The following is a 25,756-nucleotide window of genomic DNA, read 5'->3' on the forward strand; positions in this document are numbered from 1 at the left end:
GAGACAATCTGGTACCAAGAGCAACAAGCTACTACGCATCGGAAGTTTTCAAGAAGTAGAAAGTGGGAACCAGTGACCAAAGATGACATTTGGACATTTCTGGGCCTAATAATACTTCAGGGAGTCTTGGGAAACCCCTGCAGGAGTGGTATTGGACAACTAACAAATTACTTGCCACTCCATTGTTTGGCATGGTCATTTCAGAGTACAAATTTTCCCTGATAATGAAATATTTGCACTTCAAAAACAATGAAGAATTTGATGAAACTACTCATCCGGCACCAAAACTCAAGAAAGTTTGGGAAGTATATCAAATGATTCGGAAGAATTTCCAACAGAACTATGTGTCAGATAAAGTTAGCATAGATGAAAGTCCAATGGCCTACAAGGTGTCAGAAACCATGAATCAGACTGAGACAGAAGTACAGTTAAATCACACTTGTTTAATAATAACAAAAAGGTACACAGAGTAAACGTAGTCAAAACATAGCCAGAGTTCAGGAACAGGAACGAATAGTCAGACAAGCCAAAACGTCAGGGAACCAGAAGCAATGTCAGCCAAGCAAGTCTTTAACAGGAACACAGGAGAGCTTCTCTAGAGATGTGACCAAGGGAAAGGCAGAGATCATCTGGGCTGGACGGCTTAAGTAGGCAGGACTGAGGAGCAGGATACATCATACATCTACAGGTGAGTCACTGTGGAGAGAAAGGAGCTGGCAATTAGCTGAGTGGCCAGCTTTGAGAAGGAAGGGCTGAGCCCAACCCTGGCAAGCTCTAAATGGTTGTGGTGACACTGGAAAATATACCATCTGTAGATTAATTGCTCGACATGTTTAGATGGGAACACCGCTTCTTCAGGAGATTTTTTTATACAAATATATGAACAATTTTTAGCGTGATTATCAATGTCAAACTATGAATAGAGAGAGAAAACATATTAGTCATAACATTATATAATCCTCAAGTAATAACACTATATAGAACATAAATGTATATCCTGTGTAGTGATGTCTCCCACACATCACCTTACCCATAGTGTCATGCAAAAAGCTTTACCTATTGAAATAGATGAATCGCAAAGCTACATATAGAGGTATGATGGGTTGTGCAAGATTGCTTCAAAATATTTATATCAAAGATATCTTACAATAACAGGCCAGCTCAGAGAAGGAAGGGCTGGGCCCAGCCCTGACACAAGGGAAGGCTCAGCGGGATATAATACATGGCCTCAAAGAGAGCACGAAGAAAACGTATTCCTTTGGAACCGTTAGGGCTAACCGGTGCGACGTGCTGCCAATGTTTGGCAGTAAGAAGCTGAAGACCGGAGGAATGGTTGCCTGGCAGAAGGCAAAATTATGGCACTGTGATGGCATAACAAATAAGATGTGTGCCTAATGAGTACAGTCCATAATACATCCACTGTTATGGTACGCACAAAAGGTGGGAAAGAAATTATGAAGCCACAAGTAGTAATAGACTACAAAACCACCATGGGAGGTGTTAACAGAACTGACCAAGCAATGACATTCTTTCCAGCAATGCAGAAACAGCAAAAAAAGTACTACAAGAAGATCTTCAGGCATCATCTTGAGCAATGCTTGTTGAATGCCTACATTCTGCTCAAAAAAAAAAAAAAAAAGAGCGACAAGCCTATGATCCATTCTGACTTTATTTGGAAAGTTCACAAACTGATCTTCGTGAACCACCAAACACCATTGGCTGTGAATAGAGCTGGACGTCGTGCTGCTGGCATTGTCAACCCAGAATGCCTGACTGGTCGTCACTTCATAGACTAGATACCACCAACTGAGAAAAAGTCAGCACCTACAAGGATGTGCGTGGTTTGGTGCTCTAATTGAGATGGCAGTGGAAAGAAAATCTGAAAGGAAACCAGGTTCCGTTGTCCCGATTGTGACGTCGGACTTTTTGCAGTCCCATGTTTCAAAATTTTTCATACCCGGGATGTTTACATGCAGTGCAGTGACTATGCAGTGACTAGTAATATTGTACTCTTGTTTGGTCAAATTTCAGTGTTTTTGATTTGATTATATTATTGAATAAAATGTATTATTATTATTTGTTATTATTTATAGTTATTTATTATATTATAATGTATGATTTTGTGTTTCAAACTTTATCATACCCGGAATGTCTAATAGACTCTTGTTTGAACAGATTTAAGTGAGTTATTCCTAAGAATTCCAGGCCTACAATATAACACGCCAAATTTCCATGCAAAGCAATGTACCGCTTTCAGCATCAAAAATCAGACATAATCATACTGCCAGGGAGGTTAAAGGCGAAAGCAAACATTTATTATATTGCAGCTTTCTAGCCTTTATTTTCTTATGGTGATCCTACCAGTAAGTCTGTTATTTTTCGAAAGAACAAGCTGTCCAGCAAATGTAGCAGTTACATAGATGAAAAAAAACTTTTCAATATTCACAGGGATGCTTACAATGATCAGCTTTTATTTGTGTATAACCTTTATCTGAAAAGAAAAAAAATGTTTTTGTAACTGCTTGTGTAACTGCCTTGTGAGCTGGAGTTTGGCTTCAGTTTGTTAGTGTATTTTAGTCAGCTAGTCCTTAAAAATCCTGTGTATGGATTCCTCTATGTTATAGAGAAAGGTTAATTGTTAATTGTGCAGTACAAGTAAAAATGTAACTACTGCCTTGAATTACACCTGAACCATAGCAATGCACTTGGTGCCAGGATAGGGACTGAATAACACCAATTCTCACCTGGAAACTATATACGTATAAACAGTTAGGGAAGACGGGCATCTTTCTGAGAGGACATATGGGTATATCCTCCAATGTGTGCATTAATAAAATTAAAAAAATTAAAAAATGAAAAAAAAAATGTTTTTTCACTTACCTGAAACGTTGTTGCTGGGTAGTCTTCCTAATCTGCCTCTTCCTATTCCGCGGCACTTCCTCCTCTTCGGTGAGTGGCCCCGTTGCCTTCTGGGACATGTTTGTGTCCCAGAAAACAATGGGGCCATTCACAAAGAGCCGCGCAACTCGTGTGAATGCGCAGTAGGAGACAGGCAGTGAAGCCGCAAGGCTCCACTGTCTGTTTCCCTTCGTTAGGATGGAGGCGCCGGCAGCCGATCTGATGGACAGATCGGCCTTGGGGTAGCCGACATCGCGGGATCGTTGGACAGGTAAGTGTCCTTATTAAAAGTCAGCAGCTACAGCGTTTGTAGCTGCTGACTTAAAAAAAAATGTATTGGCCTGAACGCCCCTTTAAGTTGTGGCATGTGTGCACCCCTACCATTGCTTCTGCAGTTAAAAGGGGGTAGCAGCCGATGGAAGGTAAAACTGCAGATCAAACTCAAGGTTTTACAAACCCCCAACCTCAAATGTGAATATGCCTTAATGGTGCAGTCAGTCACAGCATTTCTGATCACCACCACACCAGTCACAGTGTCACCAGACCAGTGTAGCTAGAATCAGTGTTCTTGATTTCCACCACTCCAGGCCAGTGCATCCAGCAACTTTTTCCTGATCACCACCACACCAGTCCCATTGTCACCAGAGTAGGGTATACTAGCAACAGTGTTCCTTATCACCACCACACCAGTCGTGGTCTTGCCAGACCAGTCCCAATGTCATCAAGCCAGCAACATTGTTCCTGATGACCCCCATACCAGTGCAGTGTTGCCTTTGCCTGTGACCTGTACTGACGCTGGTCTGTTAATTAATCTGGTTGAAAAAGAAACAAAAGCATCCAGTTCACCTAAAAAAAGAAAAAAAAAAACACACTGACACAAATCAGAAACCTCCATATACACTGTCCTATACCCACAGTTGATTCAGGGGAAGGCTCAAAAAAAAACACACACACAATAAAACATGATCCAAATTGCTCAAGCTGGGAGAAAAAAATCCTTCCTTTCACCCTAGAGGCAATCAGATATTCCCTGAATCAACTTTACCTATACATATTAGTATCCAGTTATATTTTTTGCATTTAGGAAAGAATCCAGGCTCTTAAGGGAGTCTATTCCACGGCTCTGAGTGTGAAGAAGCCTGTCTGCATTTGGAGATTAAATCTTTTCTTCCAGACGTAAAGAGGGCCCCTTGTTCTCTGTAATGACCTTAAAATGAAAAATTCTACATCAAGTTCACTATATGGACCACTTATGTATTTATACATGTTGATTATATCACCCTAATCTCCTCTTCTCAAGAGAGAATAAATTCAGTTTCTCTAAACTTTCCTCCATCGTATCATTTTGGTTGCTCTTCTCTGCACTTTCTCCAGTTTTCCAATATCCTTTTTGTGAACTGGTCCCCAAAACTTAACTGCATATTCCAGATGAGGTCTTACTAATGATTTGTACAGGGGCAAAATGATATCTCTCTCTCTGGAGTCTATACTTCTTTTAATACATGAAAGAATTTTGCTTGCTTTGGAAACTGCAGCTTGGCATTGCATGATCTACCAGAACACCCAGATCCTTCTCCACCATTGTATTCCTCCTAGTATGTATGCTGCATGCATATACTTAGCCCCCAAGTGCATAACTTTACATTTATCAACATTAAACCTCATTTGCTACATAGTTGCCCAATTAAACAGTGCTTTGAAATTGGCTTGTAAATGGGAGACATCCTGTAAGGATGATTTCACTGCATTCCACTACATAGCTTGGTGTCCTCTTCAAAAACTGAAATGGTACTTCTAATCTCAGACTCTATATCATTTCTAAATAAAATAAAAAGTAAGGGTCCCAACACTACTGCTTGGGGTACACCACTAATAATCCTAGACCATTTAGAATATGAATCATTAATCACTACTCTCCAAATACAGACTTTTAGCCAGTTTTCTATACATTTATAAACTGATTTTCCAAGCCTGTAGACTTTACTTTACACATTAGATGTTAGTGGGGAACTGTGTCAAACCCTTTTGCAAAATACAAGTATACTATATCCACAGCCACCCGTCTGTTCAAGGTTTGGCTTACCTCCTCATAAAAAGAAGTCAGGTTTGTTTGAAAACATCTGCCTTTCATGAATCCATGCTGTCGATTGCTTAAAATATTTTTCTCATCTATGTGGTCTTTTATTAAACTCTCCAGTATCTTTCCCAACTATAGAAGTTACACTAACAGGACTATAGTTAAAGACTTTGAACCCTTTTTAAATATAGTCACCACATTGGCCTCACACCAATCCAGTAGTACTATGTAGTACTATGTAGTCGCTAAAAACAATGTGTCAGGAGCCGTGACTCAGGTGGAGACAGAAAATGCAATAGCTAAAGCAGGTAATCAGAACAAGCCAGTAACTCGGAAAGCCAGAGATCAGCATAGTTGGAGGCAGCAGACAGGAACTATAAGAGATGTAGGCCAGGTAGGAACACAGCAGAGAGTCTCCAGATATGTTTGACCACAGAAGGAGTACAGAAGGATCAAGTGTGTTCTTCAAAAAAGTAAGTAGTTTTCGTGTGTTCATATTATTATTATTGCTTGCATACTGCTCCATGTGCTTTGATTTAATGTTGTACAGTTTAAAATGGCCACTTTCATGGTCATGGGTTCAATCGTTCGTAATAAACATTGTTCGTTAGCCCACTCCCAAAACGAGGTTTTCCAAAATTACACTTCACTACATTTCTTCACACTGCAGGTAAGGATTCCAGCTTTAAAAAGTGTCCAAAATAATGTTCTCACCTTTTTTTTACTCGGCCAAAAAACACAATTGTACGACGCTTCCAAGCAATGTTTCATATTCCTATTTCTGCCCTCTGTGTGCTAAGTATTCCTTTTTTACATTCTCATAGGGGAGAGAAAACTCTGGAAGTCTGAGGACACCAGAGACCCCACACCTCCCAAAGAAGGTGAAATTCCAACACCAGAAGCAGAGGAGCAGGAGGAGGAAGGAGAGATTGTTGAAGTTGGACAAATTGTCACCACAACAGGTGAGTGTCGGAGACCACAGCTTACGGTAAGCTAATCAATGTATGTCAGCATATTTATAATACATGGTGTGTTTATTTTTGTTTTTTTAGGTGATGTGGAAGAAGAATCACATTTTACCAGTGAAAGTGCCCAGATCCTGATTGGGGAGATAATGGGTTGCAATCGCGAAGTAAAAATTATACAGAAAAACATCAATGATGCTCAACATAAAATGAAGAACATCATTGATGTTTTGGGGAGATTTTGAAACACCCCAAACTAGCTCTGTTTTTTTTGGTTTCAAACAAACAACTTTTGTATTTTACTAAAAGCCAAATTTGGAAGATGCACACAGTCTGTCAACATGTGCTATCTCCCATCATGGGGGATCAATGTACGTGTTTTGTGCAAAGTGCCTGAGATGAAGGGGTTGCACCCCCAAAACATGTACATTGATCCCCCATGATGGGAGATAGCACTTGTTGACACACTGTGTGCATCTTCCAAATTTGGCTTTTCCAGGGGTGACACCCCATGTGATGAAGGCAATATCAGCCCAGTTTGTACATACTCATGTCTGATATTGTCTTCACTTTTCAAAGCTGAACTTTGTAAGTTCCTGTGTTCTGTATGTTATGCTTTGATACATGCCTGTTTACACAAAAACGGCAAGTTACAAAAAAGTTACCGAAAATAATGTTTTCGATACACCCAATATGTTGGTTTGTTGTAAAACCCTTTTCTAAATGCACATGTGAATGTGCTTTGATTAAAAAGTGAAATTATCAACAATGTGTGGCTTCCTTTTTCAATTTTGCAAAAGCAGTATTTGGAGTAAAGTTGTTGTTTTCTGTGACAATGGGTGTTATTTACTAAAGGCAAATCCACTTTGCACTCCAAGTGCAGTTTCAGGTGCACTTTTGCAGTTCACTTGTAGTGCATAGTGGATGTGCCTTTAGTAAATAACACCCACAGTGATGTGTAAATTTCCCCAATCACACCATTTTCAGGACCTCACATATTTCTGCCATGGTGCTAAAAATAAAGAAAAATGTATTAAAAAAATGCCTCTCAGACATTGTCTGGCATATCAATGGCCCCCCTACCCACAAAGTACTCCATGTATTGGGTTCTGACCTCGCGGGCGCTTTGGGGGGGCAAGCCAGGGCGAGCAGCTTCAAGGGCCATGAGGTTGTCATTTTCAGGCAAGTCTGCATCTGGGCCAACTGAGACCACATAGTTTGCTGAATGTCTTTTCAAGAAATTGTGCAGAACACAGCAGGCAAGCACTATGTGATTGAGTTTATATTCTGCCATGTGGACTAGCGTCAAAAATAGGCGGAACCGGCTGGCCAGTATTCCAAAAGTGTTCTCCACGACTCTTCTGGAAATTAAAGATCCTCTGAGGGTCCTCATCGGGAAAGGCCACATCAGGTGGTTTGCCAGGGCAAACGCCTCATCCGCGATGAAGACGAACGGGAGTTCTTCGACATTCTCCTCTGGGGGTGGCAAGCCCAGACTGCCACTCTGGAGACGCCAGTAGAATTCCATCTGTGAGAACACTCCACCATCCGACATCTGGCCATTTTGCCCCACGTCCACATAAAGGAAGTCATAGGTCGCTGACACCACCGCCAACATCACGATACTATGAATCCCCTTGTAATTATAATAGTACGATTGGGGGGTGGGACGATGCGGACGTGTTTCCCATCAATTACACCTCCACAATTGGGAAAGTCCCAATGGCTGGCAAAGTGGGAGGCCACAGTCTACCATTCCTGTGGCGTTGAAGGAAACTGTGGAGTGAAACAAGACAAAAAAATTGTAATTTGGCACGTCAACATTGCAAGCAGATTAGACACAAAATTTTTTGGCCAAGATCAGTATAACATTTTGGGAAATTAGTATTTAAAGCCTAAAGTATACGGTCCCCATATCAGAGTCATCACCCCCCCATCCCCCCATCTGATGGGCCCTTGCAAAAAATGAAGGGGGGGGGTGTTTTGGACAGGTAACCCTCTCCACTTGATTGAGAGCTGAATGCATAAATAATGTGTGATACTTTGGGCAGCACCTCCTTACTTATACTATTGGCAGCCCACCGGACAGGTAAGAAGTGTCATAATGCCCAAAAAAAAATGGAAGCACATTTTGACATTCTGCTATTACCTATCAAGATAATAATAGGAGAAAAAAATGTAGCATTTGAAAGTATTGAAGCAGGCCCTTGCACTACATGCTTTGGTGAATTCCTCCATAAATCTGACCAGAAAAAAGGTAGGTAGAGTGTGTATTGGGTTTGGCAAAGTCAGCAGATAGAGGATTGTTATCAGCTGACCTAGCAGTTGGGGGGAGGGGGGTTCCCAATGAGTTTGGCCCAACTAAAAAAAATGGCACTCTGCATGAATTTAAGCACACACATAACATTTGTAGACATTTTAGGGGGTGTTTAGGGGAAAGCAATACTATGGAGCTGACAAAAGACATTGCTAAGTGACTAGACTATTGGTTTATGGGCCCAGAAGAGCATGGTGGGGAAGTTAGTGAAGGCAAATATGCATAAAGGACAAAAAAGGAGCTTGAAAAGCTTCCAGCATGCATGAGGACAAAGGGGCAGAGCATATCAATTAGAGCATATTGCAATCATGGTAATTAGGGAATGAGGAAATCAATCCAAGACATTAGCAATCATTAAATACAAAGAATGTGATGTTAAAGGATAAAACTTACCTTCATATAGTCCTTCTGCAGGACCTGAATGATGGCAGAACAGGTCTCTGGAATAATGATCCCCAGAGCCTGGGGGGAGATGCCTGTGGAGAACTTGAGGTCCTGAAGGCTTCTCCCTGTCGCCAAGTAGCACAACGTGGAGATGAGCCTCTGCTCCGGAGTGATGGCTTGTCACATGCAGGTATCCTGCCTGGTGATATAAGGGGACAGCAAAGCCAGCAGATGGTGAAAAACGGGGTCCGTCATCTGGAGATAATTCCTGAAAACATCAGGATTATTCTCCCGGATCTCACAGAGCAAAGGCATGTGTGAGAACTGGTCACGCTGGCACAACCAATTCTTGGTCCACAAACGCCTCCTCGCCCTGTTCATGGACCAGACTTGTGTGAAAGCTAAAAGCCCAACACCAAGCCCTTGCACAGCACAAACTCTACGACGAGTACGTACACGAAACATGGTTTAAAACGGTCGGCTAGTCAGAACAGACAACAGAAAGCACCGATAAACAGCAATGCCTGAAAGAACGACCTGAAAAGCAGAAGCAAGCAGACAATAAGCAATGCAAATCAAAGCGTACTATACCAAGATATAGTCCACAATGAGAAACAAATGCTTACTGACTACAATCACTGATAATCAGATATGCACCCACAAGCACAAACTGAAGAGCAGTAACGAACTGAAGCACAAATCTGAAAAGCGCAAATTGTCTCTCACCAAACTTCTATTAACACGCGATAAACACAAGATCAGCAGAAGGAGCCCAAAGGGTGCCGGACATGGTGCTGAACTTCCCTTTTCTAGTGCTGTTGTACGCGGCTTACGCCACCGCATTCTTGGCAACCGGAAATTCCAACAACTTAGTCCGACCATGTGTATGCAACACCACTTCCGGACTAAATCCGTCGGAATTTATCTGACGGATTTTGTTGCCGGAATGTGCGACCGTGTGTACAAGGGCTTTGAGGTTACAATCAAAGAAGGAGGGATACAATGTTGGATACATAATCAGTCCAAACAGTGAAATAGTCTCCCACATACACTCAGGAGTAGCAGAACTTGTTTTGGGTTGTAATTCTAAGAATGTCCATGCCATGTTTGAAAAATTACATATTAAATTGACAGTTCAGTGTAAAAAAAAAAAAAAAATTAATTTTCTTTCCTTATTTTCCAAAAAACAAAAAAGGAAGTCTTCAAAATACTCACTGTTCTTCTTAAAAATACATTGGGGTGTTTTCTCTCGAAAATGTAGTAATTGTGTGGGTGTTTCTACTGTCCTGATGCTATATGGCCTTCAAAAATATGATAAGTATTCAGGAAATTAAATGTAATTTATGCCCCTAGAAATCCTGAAGGTGCGCCTTGAAATTTGAGCCTCTCTATGTGGTTAAGCTGTGAAAAAGTCTCACGCATGTGGTATCGCCATACTTGAGAGGAATAGCAGAATGTGTTTTGGGGTGTAATTCTAAGTATTTCTATGATGTGTGTAGACATACCTTATTAATTGACAACTTTGTGTAAAAAAATATTTTCATTTTCTTTCCTGCACAAACGTGGCAAAAAATACATTTTTTAACCACCTCGCGCCCGCCCTATAGCCGAATGACGGCCGTAGAGCAGGCGCGTTTCTTTCGGGTGGTCGTCCCTGGACGTCCTGATGTTTACTTCCGCAATGCGCGCCGCCACGGGCGCGCATCGCGGAAGTTCTGTGTTTGCCGTGTCCCCCGGGGACAGGCAAACACAGATCGCTGTAAACGGCCAATCACAGCGGCCGTTTACAGCGTGACCGGCGTGTCCAATGGGAGATGATCTCATATGTAAACATATGAGATCATCTCTCAGCGCCGCTCTCCCTCCTCGCACAGACAGTGTGAGAGGGGAGAGATGCACGGCTGCAGCGGCAGCCGTTCTGCCTCTAGTAAAAAAATAAAAAAAGTAAAAAAAAAAAAAAAAAAGTGCCATCCTCCCCCCAGCAGTGCCATCCTCCCCCCAGCAGTGCCATCCGCCCCAGTGCCATCCGCCCCAGTGCCATCCGCCCCAGTGCCATCTGCCCCAGTGCCATCCGCCCCAGTGCCATCCACCCCAGTGCTACCTGCCCCCAGTGCCATCCACCCCAGTGCTACCTGCCCCCAGTGCCATCCACCCCAGTGCTACCTGCCCCAGTGCCATCCACCCCAGTGCCACCTGTTGTCAGTGCCACCTGTCGTCAGTGCCATCTGTCATCAGTGCCACGTATAAGTGCCATCTGTCATCAGTGCCACGTGTCATCAGTGCCACATAGTGCCATCTGTCATCAGTGCCACGTATTAGTGCCATCTGTCATCAGTGCCACGTATCAGTGCCATTTGTCATCAGTGCCACCTGTCAGTGTCACGTGCCATCTGTTGTCAGTGTCACGTGTCATCAATGCCACTTATCAGTGCCATCTGTCATCAGTGTCACGCGTCATCAGTGCCATGTATTAGTGCCATCTGTCATCGGTGGCACGTACAAGTGTCACGTATTAGTGCCATCTGTCATCAGTGCCACGTATTAGTGCCACGTGTCTTCAGTGCCACGTATTAGTGCCACGTGTCATCAGTGCCACGTATAAGTGCCACGTGTCATCAGTGCCACATATTAGTGCCATCTGTTATCAGTGCCACATATTAGTGCCATCTGTCATCAGTGCCACCTGTCATCAGTGCCACGTATAAGTGTCATCATTGCCACGTATCAGTGCCATCTGTCATCAGTGTCACGTGTCATTGTCCTGGTGCTTCAAAAGTGTAATAAATAGTCAACAAGTTAGATGTGTAATTTATGTTCCTAGAACACATGATGGCGCTACCTGCATGTTGGGCCTCTCTATGTGGCCAGGCTGTGAAAAAGTCCCACACATGTGGTATTGTAATACTCAGGAGGAGTAGCAGAATTTTTTGGGGGGGGGTGTCATTTGTGGTATACACATGCCACATGAGAGAAATAACCTATTACAATGACAATTTTGTGGAGAAAAAAAAAATGAAAAATCTTAATTTTCCAAAAAATTGTGGGAAAAAAATGACAACATCAAAAAGCTCACTATGCCTCTTACTAAATACCTTGGAATGTCTACTTTCCAAAAAGGGGTCTTTTGGGGGGTATTTGTACTTTCCTGACTTGTTCGGGTCACAAGAAGCGAGATAGGCCACCAGTACATCAGATGTGATCAATTTTGTGCGATTCGCACCACACCTTGTAGACTCTCTAACTTTCACAAAGACCAAATAATATCCATTAATTTGGGTTATTTTTACCAAAGATATGTAGCAGTATAAATTGTGGCCAAAATTTATGAAGAAAAATTAATAATTTGCATAATTCTGTCACAGAAACAAAGAAATATGCGTTTTTTTTCAAAATTTTCGGTCTTTTTTCATTTATAGCGCAAAAAATAAAAACCCCAGAGGTGATCAAATACCACCAAAAGAAAGCTCTATTTGTGGGAAAAAAAGGACAAAAAATTAATTTGGGTACAGTGTTGCATGACTGAGTAATTGTCATTCAAATTGTGAGAGCACCGAAAGCTGAAAATTGGTCTGGGCAGGAAGGGTGTTTAAGTGCCCAGTAAGCAAGTGGTTAAAAGGCTCACTATACCTTCTAGAAAATACCTTGGGGTTTAAATGTGTACAGTGCAGAGGAAAGAAAGGAAAGGGGGGACATGATTGAAACCTTTAAATACATCAAGGGGGTGAATAAGGTTCAAGTGGGCAGTATTTTCAATATGAAACCAAGATCAAGAACATAGGAACATGACCTAAAATTAATCGGAAGAAAGTTCAAACCTAAAAAAAAGTATTATTTTACAGAAAAGGGTAGTTGACATAAATCTATACTCAGACAAAAAAATAACAAAAAAAAAACCAACACAAAGAACCCCCCCCCCTCCAAAAAAAAAGTATAAATGAAACAAAAAAAAGACGGGCAGATGCAATGGACCGCTTGGTCTTTTTATTTGTCACTTTTCTATGTTTCTATACATTAATGTGTTTGCTTCAAAAATGTAGTCCTTTTTAGCTGTTTCTCCTGTCCTGGCACTTCAGGGACTCAAGAAATATGATAGGTAGCCAGAAAATTTGACACATAATTTATGCTCCTTGAAAGCCCAAAAGGTGCTCCTTTAGGTTCTGGTGTCTTTCTATGTGCCTACACTGTGAAAAAGTCTCACACATGTGGTACCCCCCTACTTGGGATGTAGCAGAATGTGTTTTGGGGTGTAATTGTAAATATTTCAAAAATCCTCTTTAGCAATACACACCAAACTGAGCATGTGCCGAGTGCCCCCAAGGCTCTGCTCTATCACGAGATGGATTAGAGTCAGTGGAAAAAGAGCAGGATTAGAGAAGACAGGATCACACAGCCTTTATACACAATGCAGAGGATTAACCCCTTAGGTTCCACAGTGAGTATAACAAGCATACTTTACTGCATATACAGACTGATTTTACTGTTGTGGATTTAGTAACACTTTAAAGAAGCACTTCATTCAACTCATTAGGTACTATCATTAGGTCAAATAATAAACAGCATCTGTTGGTACAATAAGCACTTTAGTCAGGAGTATGTAATTACAATATAGCATACAGAGTTCAGGAGTCAAGAGTATATAATGTACAGACTGCAGTGGTCAGGAGTACAGTATGTCATATACAGCTCAGCATACAGAGTGCAGTGGTCAGTTCTATGTAATGTGCAGTCCAGCACACCTGGGCTCACCTCTGCACCCATATCCAGAGCTCAACTCTGCACACCTTGTCCACAGCTCACATCTGCACCCTTGTCCACACACACAGATGTCAAATTGGGAGCATGGCTGTGTCCATGCAACTGCTGTATCCCAACATACATGAATGGGACTACCTGAAGATGGATGTACGTTTATGCCCCTTTCACATTTGTGTGACTTGTCCTCCGACTTGGGACTGCAAAGTCACATGACAAGTCTTACCCCATGATTTCCAATGAGTACCATTCATATCTGTGCGTCTTCAAGTCACAGTGACTTCAAAGTAGTCCCTGCACTACTTTGGCCTGACTCTGATGCGACTTGAGGTCCATAGACCTCAAGATTACACAGGTATTGCTTCAAGTCACGTCAAAGTCACATCAAAGTCGCGCAACGTTCAGGTTGCACAAGTGTGAAATGGGCCTTAAAGAGGAACTTTGATATTTGTACAAAAAGTAAAAGTACAGTATTTGTAGCTGCTGACTTTTAATAAAAACACACTTACCAATCTAGCGCTGTCATCACCTGGGGCATTTCTTCACCGTATTCAGGCCCTTGGTGGACTTCCTTGTGGAAAGCCAGCTGTGACTTCCTACTGGCTCCAACTGTGCACGGGTGCATTGCTCTTTTTGAATTTACCTGCAGCCTCCTGGGGCATATGATGTGTCTCATGAGGTTGCTAGCAATATGGGGGGGGGTTGGGGGCAACTAGGCAAGCAGAAGTGGGAGTGGGTACCACTCAGGTACCAGCTTGAAAAATGAGGAGGAGGATTGCCGGAGCTTCCCTATTCAGGTTACACTCCGCTTTAGGTACACCTGTATGAACAAGGCCTAAAGGTGCACTGGGCTTTAACTTTGCTCCTGAGGGTTACAGAAGCACTTCTTAACTACCCGAGACCCATTTTTGTGGGTAAAAATGGCCCCACATTAGCCTCTATATCTTTTTTTCCCATGATATACAGTGAAAAAAAGGTAACAAAGTACCAAAGATTAAAAGCGACGGTACATAAATATCAATTATCCCAAAAAACACACACATACAAAAACATTAAATCCCCACAAACACATACAAAAACAGCAGCACTTACAAATATTTATTAAAAAATAAATAAATGAATGAACATTAAACTTTTGATTGCTGCATATCTCACACTGTTTGAATGAAAGTGTCATTAGTAGGCTTTGTATTCACTGCATGAGCTGAAGTTGAATGTATTTTCTAAATATGTGAATTACTTGTTAGCCTTATTTATGTTAATTTATACTGTATAAAGGAACACATGAAAACTATTAGGATTTTAAGTGTAATTCCAGTTTTGTAAAATTTTATATAATATATATACAATTACCTTGCAAGCCATTTTGCAAATTATTAATATTAAAATTACCTTTTCCTTTCAGTCTAAAGCCATTCACATTTTTCTGTAACTGCTAAATAAAATTAAAATTTCTGCTCTATAGAAATGAACTGCAAAACTAGACTTTCAGTGTAATCAGGAATTACTAGAATTTTTTTCTCCTGCTTCTCTGTTTCTTGACTTTTTTACTCACAACACAGAGCTTGAGGTCAAATCGCAAGCAGCCTGTTGTAGTAAATATGCTTTTCCCTGTACCTTTGTAGTTGGGAATTTCCTAATGAGCTAATCAACAATGTTCAGTAAGAAGTTTCTATTTTTATTGTAATTTTATTTTATTTTTAATTAGCATATTTCAGAATTAAAATAATTAATTTTGTGTTTTGACAAGAAAAAGTGTCTTAGTTTTTATTTTTTTTCCAAGTATACATTTTTTCCTCTCTACACCTACTTTTCTTAACCTCATAATCACAATGCCATCCATTTTGTGAGTTCTGTAGGTTGAAGCTGCCATCATCAAAATGATCGCTTGCTGCAGCTGAATAATAATACTGGACCTTCAGCATGTTTGGCAGGAACCGAACATCATATATAGTAGCACGTTTCTCTTCCAGTACTATATAGGACACCTACCTTCTTTATCCTATATATATATAAATATAGTAACGCCCATGTTTGTTCAATTACATCACGAGGAAACCCCACTCTTTATTTATATTGTATACTTCGTCTGTCCCCTGCCAAGCTGCATTGTTGGATAAGGGTCTGGTGTTGATTTTTGGAGTGACCCCACCCTCTCTTTTTCTTGATTTTTGCATGCAGTTCCCCCTTAAAACTATACCAGACCTGAAGGCCTGGCATTAATTATAAGGAAACCTGTTTTCCTCTTTTGTGTGTGGTCATCATTTAACCATTTTAGTACTGCACTATAGACAAAAGACAGCTACAGTGAGTACTATCATTATGGGAGGGCATACATAGACGTCCTCCCAGAACCCCGCCCCCTACGTACCCCTGGGTCGCATATAGGACGGCTCTGAGACCGCTGTGTCCTTTGGACACAGCAGATCACCAGTTGGGGTAAAGAGCCAATCCAATCACAGCTGATCACATGTAAACAGACTTGCCGGTTATCAGCAGTCCTTTCCTCGCGCGCAGTGTCAGTGTGAGGAAAGGAGTGCTGATAACTGGCATGGCTGTCAGCACACTGTTTAGAACTGATAATCAAGGCACTCATCATCAGTGCCTTGATTACTCGTACAGCCCCATCAGTGCAGCTTATTAGTGCCCACCAGTGCAGCTTATCAGTGCCCGTCAGTGCCGCCTATAAATGTCCATCAGGGCAGCCTCATCAGCGCCCACCAGTGCAGCCTCATCAGCGCCCACCAGTGCAGCCTCATCAGTGCACATCAGTAATAATATATATAATAATATTATGTATTTGCTACATTTTATAACAAAAACTAAGAAAAAAACGTTTTTTTGTCTTTTTTTTCACAGTGCCCACATCAAGGATCCTGTGTATTTTGCGCTCTTAACTCTATAGTTTAGTATTTCTCCAAGTTGGAGCATACAGTGTATAGCAGTGGACAAATCAAGAGCAGATGCATGGAGGAATCCCACTCCTCCCTAAAGGCACATGGACACATTGGAAGCCCAGCAATAGGGCAATGGCAGCTGAGGGCATCCAATGTGCCCCCACACAAAATCAGTGAACAAGCTGTACAAAAATATGACAACTACCCCAATTTTTAACTAGCCTATGCAGCAAGGTGCACATGAAGGGGCAACACAAAGTACAAACAAACATAAATTTCCCAGCACACTTACCAGTTAGCCTGCAAACAAACCAAATTGACCCTGTCTAACAATCCATGGTAGAAACAGAGGGTTTTGTTGCACACATTTACAAATATATGTGGAAGTCTCAGTGCCCGCATCAACGCTCCCCATCAAGACTGGAGTAGTTCTGGAACCTCTGTGAGTAGAGGAGTAGAGGGTGGACCTGATGTCAGCATGGGGGCAGACCACCTATACATCTCCTCCAGCCCTGTGAGCACCACCAGCAGCCATGATTTTCTATCATCCGAGGGACCAGGACATTATGCAGATTTTGCATTTTAGCAGATATGTACTGAATGTGATGTAAACATGTTTATTAAACTGCCCACTAGATGGTGCTTCCCTTTCTATATTCACACACACAGGAGCGGTGGGGGAAATCACATGCAATTCAGACAGGAATTGCACCACATTCCCAATCAAATCACATTTGATTCTTTGCAGTGCAATTTGCACCCATTCATTTTGTATTGACGCAAACTGCAGCGCAAAGTATCAGTTTCGGTATCAGGATCATTTTCAAGAGAATAAGTACTGTGAAAACAGTGTTTTTCGGTGAGTAATAATAATGGTATCAGTGCGTACAATCAAGCATATACCAGGCAGATAGGTTCATAATGATAAAAGGAAACAAATAGTGCTCTCTCTGTAGAAAACATTTAATATATCACCAAATTTGTGGTAATACACTCACATGAAGACATGGTAATATTGTCCATCTAAAGGGAAAGGCATAAGGGATGACGCAGCACTGCATTTATCTCACCTTGCAAAGCCACCACTTAATCCTAGATCTCCTCCATTCTGTATAACAGTGTCCCTTCCTCTCACAATGATTTCTATACTCTACCCAATATGGTTTGTCAGTGCTGACATCATCAGGGGCATGCCCGCCATGCTCCTGATGACATCAGCACTGACAAAACACATTGGGCTGAGTCTAGCAAAATCAAGAAGTCACTCGCTGTCTGTATCCTTTTTGTGGAGAGCTACCCTCTATATACTTCTTGATAACCATTGTCACTGAGGCAGAAAGTGATCAGCAATCCAAACTTTTAGAGCTGTCACCAGAAGAAGAGGTGAGGGCTAGTCTCCCAATGAGAATACGTGTTTTGTTACTGTCACTAATCGTGTATATCAGATAAAAGGTTTCCACATGTGTGCCTCATGATATGTTGTTTATCTGATAATGTGCCCATGTGGAAAGCAATACATTGGGCGCACTACTCACACTTTTTCAATTAGAGTAGGGGAACACGTCGCCAAAATAAGAAGTGGAGACATTAAACATGTGGTCCCAAGACACTACAGGGAACATAACCGTAACCCTGAAGGTACCAGTTTTTTGGTGATTGACAGTTATATTCCCCCATGGAGAGGGGGAGCCTCTCCATGGGGGGAACAAGAGGGGTTTCACAACTTGAAACATATTGGATATACAAAATTCCAATATTATCAACCATGTGGGATTAATGTAAAATGGGATATAAATGCCTTTTTGAATAAAGTCTAGTCCCCACATGTAAGATCACATATTACATCTGGTGGTACTAGGATATTTAGGCATCTGGGTGTGCCAAATTCATTTTTAGGTTTCATGTATCCGAATATTACGTTTTTACTTTAACAACTAAGCTATAATTTTTTTTCATTAATTGTGCACATTTTCTTTTCTTTTTCTTTATTATTTGTTAGTTATGGGGTCGGTCTCTTTGTATGCTGATTCTATATTTATATATGGTACATATTATACATGAAATCAATAAAAAATAAATTTTAAAAATATATAAACAGTCCAAGAAAGAGGGGAGAAAGACAGGATGATGAATCTCAGTCCATTTCAGTGACTTCATAAAACACCCTTCAAGTATGTAGCAGGTGCACCCAGAGGAAAGAGGTTTATCCACCACCAAATTCAGTGAGGCTTACCAGCTGCCAAGATCTCTTTTTTAAGGAGATCATACGAGCTTGCAAATAGGACAATCACTCCTGGTCCCTTTAATAGGCTCTGCTGGTATCTCCAACTCCTGTACCCCCTTCTCAGAGCGTCTCCCGTTCCGCCACAATCATTTAGCAAGACAAAAGAGAAAGACTCCCATAGCATAACTCCATAAAATTTTAATTCAAACGCAATAAAATAAAGTAACAAACTCACAAATTTCCAGCGGAATATAAGCGTGTATAAAATCACGAGCCGGCCGGCTCTCTCCTGTTTACACTGCCCGCCCTTCCTGGTTAACGTGGAATTGCGGTGACATCAGCACGCCGCTCACCCTACGTCGTTTCGTCAAAAGTGACTTCTTCCTGGGGTACGGGTGGCGCGCTGATCCACCGCCATAAATACTCACTGGTAATCGATGTAACCGCCCACTTCCGAGCTTCTGGTTACAGCTCCCAATCCACCATTTTGGAACAGGGCAATATTAATCTCCTGCCCTTATTGAACGATCGGCCTATTTAAAAGGGGAGAGGGAACCATTTCCCAAATCAATAATGGTAAGTTCACACTTACACATTCCACTGGGAGCATATGTTCAAAAAAAATAAAAATAGAAATAAAAATAAATAAAAAGGAACATCCATGTACATTCGCACAAATTCATTGTGTGCAAACCGACATGGAAGGACCCATAACCGTTACACCAATCATACCCTTCTTCATAAATAAGGAATGCATGCCCAGGACAGGTGGTCAGATTATTTTAAAAACTTATAAAATATATATATATATATATATATATATATATATATATATATATATATATATATATATATATTATATATATATATATATATATATATATATATATATATAACGTTTTTCTTCATAGGACATTATCTAAATTGTCCCTATAAATAAAAAGTTATTGGAAAAGGTATATTCCTGCATCAAGATGTGTATTAAATAAATTTATAACCCCTAAAGGGGAAATTAATTAGCCCCAGTCACAGAAACTATAATCACCAGGGGGAAACCGATTCACCCCTATGAACAAGGTATGTTCCTGCATCGGGATGCATGTTACATAAAACCACAACCCTCAGGGAAAACATAATTGATCCCAATCACAAAAAAGGGATTAATATTTAATAATCAACCATAGACCGCCAACAAACCAAATTAGATTAAATTAAAGGTTTAATCAGCTCAAAAGATATTGGTCGAATTAAAGAATGTGTATGAGTGCACTCCTCGCATCTCAATCACAAAGCCTGCCAAAAACGTTTTTTTTTTATAGGTATTTTACTAAAACCCCTCGGCTAGGTTCAACAAGTGCCCCAATGTCATTGTCTCATTAATGAAAGCATCTATTGATAGAATATCTATCACTATATATCCAGAAGAATGTGCATATATGAATCATATTCGATGCACATGCTCCCGGATAACAGGCGAAATATACCCATCCCATCTCCTCTAGGGAGATGATGTCGGTTGGGTGGATACACTTACGTCCAACTTTTAGACTATTCACATTAACAACGCGTGATGTTATTAAGAAATGCAATCTAAACAAGATCCTTAGATCAAGTGTTGTCAAAATTTTTTCGGTCAAATGAAGATCATTGGATCCAAACCAGGAGTTCGGAAATGGTTCACAGTATAAGGGTCTAACTGTTATCTATAAAAGCATTCACATCAACATCCACATTAAGACCATAGGATGTGTAGCATCGTATTTTATGTATCCACATCATTTCCAGTCTAGACAAATCACGCACCAGGGAACCACCCCTCCAGTGTGCATTGTATTTGGCTATACCTAAAAATAAGGTGTTTGCTGGGTTACGGCCATGATGTAAATCGTAATGTTTGGATACTGAATGAAATATATATCCATTCTTAATGTTCGTGATGTGTTCCCCCAAGCGAACCTGCAGTGCTCGCTTGGTTCTCCCTATATACTGGAGCCCACATGGACATTGCAAAAGGTATACCACACCCTTAGAGCTACATGTTATGAAAGGTTCAATTTCATATTCCCTTGAGCCTCCAGCCATTAGTTCAAAAAATGCCCTCGTATTTGAAGGATACGAGGCATGTGATTAATTTACTATCTGAGTTGAAACCCAGTGAACAGACTTTACTAGTGACAGCTGATGTTACTTCACTGTATACGATCATTCCACATGAATTGGGAGTCGCGGCTGCGACACATTACCTGAACACTATGTCCACCTTGTCAGTACAGCAACAACAGTTTGTTATAGATCTACTTGAGTTTGCTGCAAGCCATAATTATTTTTGGTTTGAACAGAAATATTATAAACAGATTCGTGGAGTAGCAATGGGGGCTAAGTACACCCCGAGCTTAGTCAATCTTTTCATGGCAAGGTGGGAGGAGGACGTCATCTATAAAGACCGAAGCCCTTTTTTGACATTTTGGGCGAGGTATATAGATGATGTTCTCCTCCATACTAAATCCCAACTCGATGAATTTTTTCTTAACATCAACGCCAATGATAGGGGCATAAGATTTTCAGTGGAAGCTAGTTCAGATAGTATTCATTTTTTGGATCTGACAATCAGTAAATTCGAAGGGGGTTTTAAGACGATGTCCCATTTTAAGAAAACTGACAGGAATTCTTTCATACCTATAGGTAGCTGTCACCATGACTCTTGGTTAAAATCAATCCCCAAAAGTCAGTTTATAAGAATGAGGAGGAACTGTTCTGATGTCAGGGATTTTAGATTGCAGGCGAATACTCTGAAGGGGAGACTGGAGGAAAAGGGGTATGATGTTGAGTCCATGGATTTAACTATAGAACAGATAACTGAGGCTGACAGAGCCTCTTTGTTGAAGGCTGGTTCAGGTAAGGAAAGGAAAAAGTCTATCATTCCTTTTGTTACAACCTTTTCTACCCAACACTATTTGGTTAGAAAGATGTTGCGGAAACATTGGCACCTTTTATCTAATGATAGAATCATCCGCACTTTTCTTCCAGTTAATCCAGAAATTATTTTTAGGGGGGTCCCCTCTTTGAGGCATAGGATAGCCCCTAATGTAATAGATCCCCCCACCAAGAAAGTCTCTTTTTTTTAACAATTAACAGGGTACCATCAATGTCGACGGTGTCAGATTTGTACACTAAATAAGAGCAAAAAGAAAAAAACTGAGTCATTTGTTTCTATCAGCACCCGAAGGGAACATGAAATTGAACCTTTCATAACATGTAGCTCTAAGGGTGTGGTATACCTTTTGCAATGTCCATGTGGGCTCCAGTATATAGGGAGAACCAAGCGAGCACTGCAGGTTCGCTTGGGGGAACACATCACGAACATTAAGAATGGATATAAATTTCATTCTGTATCCAAACATTACGATTTACATCATGGCCGTAACCCAGCAAACACCTTATTTTTAGGTATAGACAAATACAATGCGCACTGGAGGGGTGGTTCCCTGGTGCGTGATTTGTCTAGACTGGAAATGATGTGGATACATAAAATACGATGCTACACACCCTATGGTCTTAATGTGGATGTTGATGTGAATTCTTTTATAGATAACAGTTAGACTCTTATACTGTGAACCATTTCCGAACTCCTGGTTTGGATCCAATGATCTTCATTTGACCGAAAAAATTTTGACAACACTTGATCTAAGGATCTTGTTTAGATTGCATTTCTTAATAACATCACGTGTTGTTAATGTGAATAGTCTAAAAGTTGGACGTAAGTGTATCCACCCAACCGACATCATCTCCCTAGAGGAGATGGGATGGGTATATTTCGCCTGTTATCCGGGAGCATGTGCATCGAATATGATTCATACATGCACATTCTTCTGGATATATAGTGATAGATATTCTATCAATAGATGCTTTCATTAATGAGACAATGACATTGGGGCACTTGTTGAACCTAGCCGAGGGGTTTTAGTAAAATACCTAAAAAAAAAGGCAGGCCTTGTGATTGAGATGCGAGGAGTGCACTCATACACATTCTTTAATTCAACCAATATCTTTTGAGCTGATTAAACCTTTAATTTAATCTAATTTGGTTTGTTGGCGGTCTATGGTTGATTATTAAATATTAATCCCTTTTTTGTGATTGGGGTCAATTATGTTTTCCCTGAGGGTTGTGGTTTTATGTAACATGCATCTCGATGCAGGAACATACCTTGTTCATAGGGGTGAATCGGTTTCCCCCTGGTGATTATAGTTTCTGTGACTGGGGCTAATTAATTTCCCCTTTGGGGGTTATAAATTTATTTAATACGCATCTTGATGCAGGAATATACCTTTTCCAATAACTTTTTATTTATAGGGACAATTTAGATAATGTCCTATGAAGAAAAACGTTCTCTATATATATATATATATATATATATATATATTTTATAAGTTTTTAAAATAATCTGACCACCTGTCCTGGGCATGCATTCCTTATTTATGAAGGAGGGTATGATTGGTGTAACGGTTATGGGTCCTTCCATGTCGGTTTGCACACAATGAATTTGTGCGAATGTACATGGATGTTCCTTTTTATTTATTTTTATTTCTATTTTTATTTTTTTTGAACATATGCTCCCAGCGGAATGTGTAAGTGTGAACTTACCATTATTGATTTGGGAAATGGTTCCCTCTCCCCTTTTAAATAGGCCGATCGTTCAATAAGGGCAGGAGATTAATATTGCCCTGTTCCAAAATGGTGGATTAGGAGCTGTAACCAGGAGCTCGGAAGTGGGCGGTTACATCGATTACCAGTGAGTATTTATGGCGGTGGATCAGCGTGCCGCCCGTACCCCAGGAAGAAGTCACTTTTGACGAAACGACGTAGGGTGAGCGGCATGCTGACATCACCGCAATTCCACGTTAACCAGGAAGGGCGGGCAGTGTAAACAGGAGAGAGCCGGCCGGCTCGTGATTTTATACACGCTTATATTCCGCTGGAAATTCTCGAGTTTGTTACTTTATTTTATTGTGTTTGAATTAAAATTTTATGAAGTTACGCTATGGGAGCCTTTCGCTTTTGTATTGCTAAATGATTGTGGTGGAACGGGAGACGCTCTGAGAAGGGGGTACAGGAGTTGGAGATACCAGCAGAGCCTATTAAAGGGACCAGGAGTGATTGTCCTATTTGCAAGCTCATATGATCTCCTTAAAAAATAGATCTTGGCAGCTGGTAAGCCTCACTGAATTTGGTGGTGGATAAACCTCTTTCCTCTGGGTGCACCTGCTACATACTTGAAGGGTGTTTTATGAAGTCACTGAAATGGACTGAGATTCATCATCCTGTCTTTCTCCCCTCTTTCTTGGACTGTATATATTTTTAAAATTAATTTTTTATTGATTTTTTGCACCATTTTGCAATCTTTGAAATTTTTGCAAAAAATAGGATACATTATGTCACATTATGATTTTGGTATTTTATAAGTTTTAGCGCAGCTTTCTCTTTTGGATTGTTGTATATTGTGTGTGTCTCACATTGGGTTGCGGCAAGAATTTATTACCATTATTATTTAATTTTTCATTTAATCTTTTGTCTCACTAGCACTGGATTATTTTTAATTTGAGTACTTTTTGGTCAGCCCTGTTTTTCAACGATTTTTTAGATATTATACATATTTTTTATGATTTTTTTGTTTTGATCCCTGTGTGGGGGCCAGCTCTGTGCCATTTGTGAAGTTCAGATTATTATACATTAAATATATGTTCATTTAACAATGCATTGTATATGTTTTAATCCGGGACACACATAGGTGAGTATATATATATATATATATATATATATATATATATATATATATATATAAAATTAATCTATAATTAATCTATACCCATTTTCACAGTTTTGAGTGTTTTTGGGTTTCAGATTGGCCGGTGACTCCATTGTTATTTTGATGATTGGTTCACTTCTGGGTTGTTGTTCTGACAATTGGCTCACTTCTGGGTAACTCACCACTTGGATCATCCTTGTTTGGTATCACCTCCATTTTTGTGGTGACGTCCAATAGAGGACTTTACTTGCCATCTCTGGCACCATTTTGTTGGCGTCCTATGTTGCAAGCACTTGGTTCCATTCTCTCCTGCTGTAGCTTTTTTAGATAGTGATTATAGCAGCAAGTTTTAATAATACATAACGGCACTTTATTTATTTAATTTTCTTTTTAATGAATTTATGTCTTCGGACATTCTTTGCTTATTTAGTACAGCAGTGAGCAGTCCGAAGTATATATTTCTGGTTACATCCATACTGAGGCTTAAGTCACACATGTGGCTTGAATTGCAAGCCATGGGCGCCATCCTTACAAACCAGAAGTGGTTCGTTTACAATTTTTTGGCGGTCATGGAGATGACCTTCATTTGGGGTGACCATTTACCCTATAAATATGCAGTTGCTGCAGTGGAGTCGGGATGGACTCTGCTGATGCCACTGCGTTACTTGGTTTGATCCATATGCTTTTAATGCCTTCTCAAATTACCAATTTATAATTTTTCAATAAAGGTTTTATATTTAAAATGGAATCACACTATGTGGCCCAATTTTTCTCCTCTTGCCATATGTTACACTGAGAGGAACCCCTTATGAATTTTGGTCACTATACCTATGGTGTATACTCATTGATGTCAATATTGTAATGGATCCCTACCAGATTGGTTTATATTGTAAGCCTCTTTCCTTACGGTAGTGGATTATCTACAGGCAACCAGTTCACACAGATTCACAGTCACATTATTTATTGCCATAATTATATGGACTATATGCACTTTATATGAACTAACACTGTTGGTTTATATAATATATCACCAATGTTGTGTATTATTATTTTTGCTGGGTATATAATATATGATTTGCACATTTATATACTATATACATTTTTGATTGAAAAAATGTCACTGTTTATTCCACTATCATTGGTGCTGCACTATATTATTATATTACCTGTTCTGGAATAACCATTTTTTGTTTTGTAACAAAATGCCATCTCATACGATCAGTTTATTCCAGGCATGCATAAGTTGTTTTCCTTTCCTATCTAGGCATCATTTGTCAACTTTGGTGGGTTCAGCCTTTTTATTCTTAAAGCAGAACTTCAGAAATGTTTTCAACTTTCCATCTATTAACCACGTCGGCCCTGGAATATTTTACCCCCTTAATGACCAGGCCATTTTTTGCAATACGGCACTGTGTCGCTTTAACTGCCAATTGCGCGG

Source organism: Lithobates pipiens, unplaced genomic scaffold, assembly GCF_037356315.1.
Source record: "Lithobates pipiens isolate NorthernLeopardFrog02 unplaced genomic scaffold, aLitPip1_a1.2 Scaffold_19, whole genome shotgun sequence".
NCBI lineage: Eukaryota > Metazoa > Chordata > Amphibia > Anura > Ranidae > Lithobates > Lithobates pipiens.